Source organism: Grammomys surdaster, unplaced genomic scaffold (assembly GCF_004785775.1).
Source record: "Grammomys surdaster isolate TR1022 unplaced genomic scaffold, NIH_TR_1.0 125207, whole genome shotgun sequence".
Classification (NCBI taxonomy): Eukaryota; Metazoa; Chordata; class Mammalia; order Rodentia; family Muridae; genus Grammomys; species Grammomys surdaster.
The window spans coordinates 1-6,675 of NW_021620098.1; the positions used below are offsets into that span (position 1 = coordinate 1).

The 6,675-nt window shown below is 41.3% G+C and overlaps 1 pseudogene; it reads left to right on the forward strand.

Moving 5' to 3' along the window:
• The first annotated feature begins 5,853 nt into the window (after nucleotides 1–5,853).
• Nucleotides 5,854–6,198, forward strand: LOC114637168 (annotated as a pseudogene).
• The last annotated feature ends 477 nt before the right edge of the window (nucleotides 6,199–6,675 follow it).

Here is a 6,675-nt window from a genome sequence, read left to right on the forward strand (position 1 = left end):
GCCCAGGTCATTTTCTTGTATGAGTTCTCATGATTTTGGATTGTGGAGTTACAGAGTTTCCTGCTTGTTTAATTCCAAAAGTTAGCTTTGCTTCTCTTTAAGGAAAACTAATGTTTAAACAAGCATAAAAATATATTAAATGACATATGTAATATCATACAGTATGTCTACATTAATTTTATATTATGTTAAACATATACAAACTGATATATAAAAATGCTAAATGTTTAAACACATTCTTCAAAACAAGAATCAAAGTGTCACCATCTCAGTTTGGCTCTTGATAAAAAAGAAAAAAAAACAAACAAATCAACATAAAAAAGACCATAAATGACTATTACAAAGACTGTTACATTTTGATTCAATTATAATTTATTATCATTCTTTAAATTCAAACAAAACAAGTCAGTCTGTTACTTAATGTCATTTTTCCTTTTTCATGCAATATGTTTCATTGGCAGAAAGCTCTCAAACCATCAAAATAAAGCAGTGTTTCTGTGTTTCTAGTGTATCCTATCTATAAGAGCACATTTGCTTTTAATCTCTGAAACTATTCTTGCTACAAAAAAGTCATAAACCAACTTAAAAATGTTGTAACAACCATTTAAAGGTGATTTTGTCAGCTAGATTTTGTGTTCTTTCTGCCCTTCATTTTCTATTGCTACCGGCAGTGTAGACAAAGTGGCTGTAACTCTAATGTTCACCTGACAAATGAGAGTGCATTACATATTAAAATCAGATGGGAGAAAGAATTGGGCAGATTGACAGTGCCTAAGCTGTAGTTACATGCTGTTTTGTAAGGGATACAGCACTGATTGTGAGAGTATAATCCTTTATAAGTGTACAATCCTCTAACAATTGCTTTGTGTTTGTTCATATAGCTCAGGGTCCTCCTGAGGCATGCAGCTTGTCATCTACTAATGAGAAGTTAGGTTATTTAATAATTTAGGCCACCGTGAATCTAAATGGAACAAGCATGAGAATTCTGATACTTCTTTAAGTTACTTTCAAGTGCCTGGAAAATAGGCTGAAGACATTTCCGGGATTCATAGCATGTCTATCATTTTATGAGAACTCTGTATACTGTAGACACACATAAACATGGTAGTATAAGAATGTACAAAGAAAGGGCTGGATAGATGGCTCAGTGGTTAAGAGCACTGACTGCTCTTCCAGAGGTCCTGAGTTCAGTTCCCAGCAACCACATGGTGGCTCACAACCATCTGTAATGAGATCTGATGCTCTCATGTAGTGTTTCTGAAGACAGCCACAGTGTACTCACATACATAAAAATAAATAAATTAATAAATAAATAAATAAATAAATAATAAAATAAATAAATTGTTCAAAAATGAATCCATAGAGAACATGGTTCCCTGGTTTGGTTTGTTTTTTTTTTTTGTGGTAGGAAGTGATATTATATGGATGTAGGTAATATTTCCAACTGCATCAGATAGATACACTAAATATGAGCAATTTTACTTCAAGTATAACACTTTTCCACCACCATGCACACCTAGGAAATCTCTGCATCTCTGAAACTCCTTTTCTACCCTGAATCATGCCAAGGTACATGGTGTTAGTGGAAAGGTGAAAGGATTCTGATCAAGTATTACCAATGGATGATCCCCATCAACTCCTTTATACTACTTTCAAAACTATTTATAAAAGTTGTCACACAAGACTGAATGAGAAATGAATTCAAACCTTCTAGGAACCAGACCTTCAGTTTTCCGGTATGTCTTCCTACTGCACAGCAAAGCAATGCTTGTGTGTGCACAGTGGAAAGTGGTATTATAAGATTTTCACTGCCAGGGCTTCAGTGTCTTGCTGTCACATCTCATCCCATCCACCCTTTCACCCACTCATCCAGGGAATACACACTCAGGTAGGGTAAAAGGCCAAGGGCCTCTGCCCAAGTCAACACATGGACCAACTGAACCACAGTCTCACCCACAGGCTATTTCAATCCAAGCAGATTAAGACTCAGCAGACCTCCTGGCCTGGGGACAGTGCCCCCCATACTCACCATGACATGGCTTGTGGTCTCCCTTGCTGCTCTCTACAGCTCTATCAGGACAGTCCTGGAAAGCACCTGCAAGCTACCTCCCACTGGTGCTCCTGATTGCCAGGCCTGCCCAGAGCCCCTCATTAGCTTAGAAAACCAAGCTGGGCCTTAGGACAGAAGTAGCTCCTCTACTAGGGAATCAGAGATCAAATGACTCAGACAGCTGAGGCCTTCCAAGTTCTGCCCTTCCACCCTAGGGACAGACAGAGCCCTACTCTGGGAAATTTGTATTTTAGTAGAACTTTCCATTCTCCCAGAGTACTTCCTGTTACTCTTCCAAGGCACAGAGTCCTTTGTATGCACATTACATTACATACTCAATATTACAGTGGAGCCATCTCTACCTGGTAGCTGGGAAGTCCTGTAGCCAAACTTCTGTCAAATCAAACAGTAACCACAATTAAAGCAAAATGTGCCCATTAATTTGAAAGCAAGAAGTGGTCAATGAGAGGTGAGTCAAAAGGGAAATAAAAAGGCATGGGTGGGCAGTCCTGGTGCATGCCTTTAATCCCAGCACTTGGGAGGCAAAGGCAGGCGGATTTCTGAGTTCGAGGCCAGCCTTGTCTACAGAGTGAGGTCCAGGACAGCCAGGGTTACACAGAGAAACCCTGTGCCGAAAAACAAACAAACAAACAAACAAACAAACAAAAGAAATGAAAAGGCATGGCTTCTCCTTGTTATGGTGTAGTAGACATTTTATTATAGATAAATGGGAAAGCATAGCAAGACATGGGGGCATCTGGGAAATTTCAGAGTGGCCATGATCCAAGCCAAGTAAGGAGAGAGAAGAGGGTAGAGGATAGAGAGTAGAATCAGATCATGAGGTCAGTGTTCTAGACAAGGGACTGAGGTGTATATTTTACATATCATAGCAGACCTGGCCTCCAGGTATTCCCAGCACCCCTCAGTCCATATCTGGCATAACCTGCCCCAAAGTTCCCTGAACTTTCCAGCCTAGGGGCTGGGATGACTTCTCATGGAGGCTCTTTCCTATACAATCCAGATATTTGGGTCTCCTCTTGCTCTTTTCCTTCCCTTCTCTGTCTGTGCATACACTCTTTCAGTCTTTCTCTTCCCCTCATGCCACCCCTCCCAAAGTGACTTCTCCAATAAACCTGCATTTAATGTAATCTAATCTGGATTCAACTGGATTATTTCAAAGGCAAAGGAATAACCTATCACCAGTGAAGAGATATAGCCTATCATTCAGGAGGGTAAATGATAGATAAAAAAAGACCAGTTAACAAAATGGTTGGATTACATAAGGAAAGGCAGTTGAGAGACAGACCAACCCCTGGGCTAGAGGGCAATTCTACCAGGCACACCTTGTAACAGGTAGGAATTGAGGAATGTCATGCAGGACTGACAGGCACTTCTGCTTTTCTTTGGTAGAAAGGCACCTCAGCCATTTGTCCCAGGGTTTGGGACTTAGCAGTAAAAAGAAATGAGTAGGTTCAAATGATTAGTAATAATCTCAAAAATTACTTAAAAATTTGAACAGGCTTTATGGTTCAATATTGTTCAAGGACTAGACATATGTATTAGTGCACACCAAATATTATTCATACCTTTTCTCTCAAGTTGTGCACTTTCAGACAAAAATATAACAATCCTGTTATGCACAGTGACACCAGTTTGTACAGACCTTCTGTGCTGGTTGAGCTAGTGTAACCTCAGAAATTTGGTTTCTAAAAATAAATTCAGTTCCACATCCAGATTCTTGATTGCCCTGGTCTGTGAACTTCCCAAAATGGCCAGTTTGGACTTTTACTGACTGTAAAATTGATTACCTGAGTACTCATTACTAAAGCCAACTACTGTCAAAACAGGAAAGCTCCCACTTTCTTTCCTCCACAGCCTTTCTGTACTCTACACCAGCTTCAGAGTTTTTCAATGAAACTCAATTGTTACACAGATCCCTCTTTATTTGTAATTTCCACAAAAAAAAAAAAAAACATGGAGGTTGGGGGCATTCACTCACTGATTTCTTTTCCTTCACAGTGAACAGTAGGGCCCAGGCTGAAAGGAGATGTATGACTGACTTGAAGGCATAGTGCAGCAGAGACAGGATTAGGTCTTCAAAGTGTAAGGACCCAGAAAGAGGACCCCAACTCAAGTCCCAATCACCACGCACCCAAGGAGACATGAGAGACTGACTTGATGCAAAATAGCAAAACGCAGTTTACTAACAAGGGCCCTTGGATCAAAACTCATCCCACGCAGGGGATAGAATTTCGATGAAGACCCCAGAAAATTTAGAACTTTTATAGGGGGAGGCACAAGGGGGAAGGGAAAAGCATGAAATTCTGGTGCGGTTACATATAATTGGATATTTCAAACATCAGCACTTTGCGTAAGCAATCATTTTGACAGGCTGGATGGCCCACTATTTTTGACCATGAAGCCTCAGACCTTCTACGATAAACACCAGGTGGCCCATTACTCACTTGGGCATGTTTAGACTGATCAAGATATGTCTTTGGTTGTTTCTCCATTTCTGGTCACCTCGTCCCTAGAGGGGCTTGATATTTTTATTATGTCTATTCTCAGCAAGTTCAGCAAGCTGTCCTGCGGTCTTTGCCAAGTTGTTTTTAATTTTTACTCTTACAAAAGCAAGCCTTAACTACATATAATGACCAAAGTCTCAGCTATAGAAGACACTGCTCTAAACAGAAACAAATATCAAAGCCTCTGAGCAAAAGGAATGAAATTCTTAATGATGAGGAAACTTTGGAGAATAGAAACATACAAGAGATTCGTGCAGTGATACATAAAGAAAATGAAACTCAAAAAGCAACACCAACCATTGATTTTGTAAAAGGATAAATTTCTTTGAAAAAACACATAGGTATACTAACTTTGAAAAAGAGCAGATGTTCCCTCATAGGGAGAATGGCATTAATAAGACCTTGTCCCTATGTGCAATGTTACTGCTGACAGACAGCACAGCCAATGGTTTGTGTCTCAAATTTCTGAGCTGACTTAACTGTATCAGTGAGCATTCCACATATCTCCACAGGACAGTGTCCTAATTGGTAATTCAATATTAACTGGCTCAAGTTAACATACCCAAATTGTACACCCCCACAATCTGGTCTGTTTTTCTTCACATACATGAATTAATACATTCTTGGAAATTACAAAATCACTCACTCTGCTTGTATCATGTCTTCATAATATTGCTCCCCCCTACATCTGACCCCCTAAAACTTTAATCTGTGATGTAGCTATTGCCTGTCCTATTTCACTGTACAGTGTACACAATAACCTGTTCTTCATGTTCTGGTCTGAAGGCAGAAGCCATGCTTCACATGCAAATCCTTTTCCTGTTGCTGCACTGGACAGTTCACTACTTGACTCCAATGGGTAATTTTAAAACTCTGTTGTGGTTCAGCCTTTTAACTGAAAAATTCAGGAAGTTCAATCAAGGGGAAATCAAGGTAACTTCTCTGGGGAGCAACAGACTGGCAACAAGCTGACCTGAGTCAACATAGCTTTTCTTGGAATCATTTTTCTAAAAGGTTGAAGATACAGCTGTCTCATAATTAATATGCCTTCCCAGGGAGAAATCACTCTGCACACAATTAAAGATTACTTTTAAAAATTCTCTTAGGTGCCCGATGTATGGGTTATATACTGTGGCGGTGGCAGGGGGAGGGACGGCCATATTTGGTGGTGCGGCCTGAGCCAGCGACAACAAAAAGTGCATGGGCTCCCGGCAGGTGCTAGGACGTGTGCGGGGACGTGGGGCCAGGCTCTGCCCAGCGTGCCCACTGCCCACAGTGATGTCATATAAGCTGAACTTGACCTCGCACATGCCCGCCGCTGCCCTCAACCCCGGAGGTGTCCACTCACCATCTACTAGCATGGCGACTTCCTCTCAGTATCACCAGCTGCTGAGTGACTATGGATCTCCATCGCTAGGCTACACCCAGGGAACTGGAAATAGCCAAGTGCCTCAGAGTAAATACGCATAGCTGCTGGCCATTATGGAAGAGCTAGGGAAAGAGATCTGACCCACATATGCAGGGAGCAAGAGAGCCTTGGAGAGGCTAAAAGGAGGCATCATTAATGCCCGAAGCCTGGTTTGGGAGTACTTGGCTGAAAAGGAATGTAATGCCAGGTCCTAGCCCCTGGTCAGTCTGAAGGCCCATCTCACTACTCCCTGGAGATGAGAGGCTTTGTTCAAAATGGTAGTAATTTTTCTACCACAGTCATTAAGCTCTGAACCCACACTCAAATGATTGGGAAGACATTTTGCAGTAACCGAGGGTGTGCATTTTAAGTAGTTAGGAATGACCCAGCTCTTTTTTCTTTCTAAGCATTTGAAAGATGTTTGTGAAGTCAATTCACAGCAAGCTATCATTTGTCCCCAAATGGCAGTGTCCCCTTTAACCTCCCTTTGGATACATTTTCCTTTTGCATCACCCCAGTTGACTTCCTTTCCATGAGCTCTCCTGCCTCTGAGGAGTTGAGTGCAGACCACAGCACCTTTGCTTAGTAGCTGTCCCACCTGTGTACAGTGTAGACCCTGCTTCATGGAGCTTCTCTGCTTAAGCATTTGCATGACTGAGTGCTTTCAAGTCAATCTTTAAAATGCACAGGTT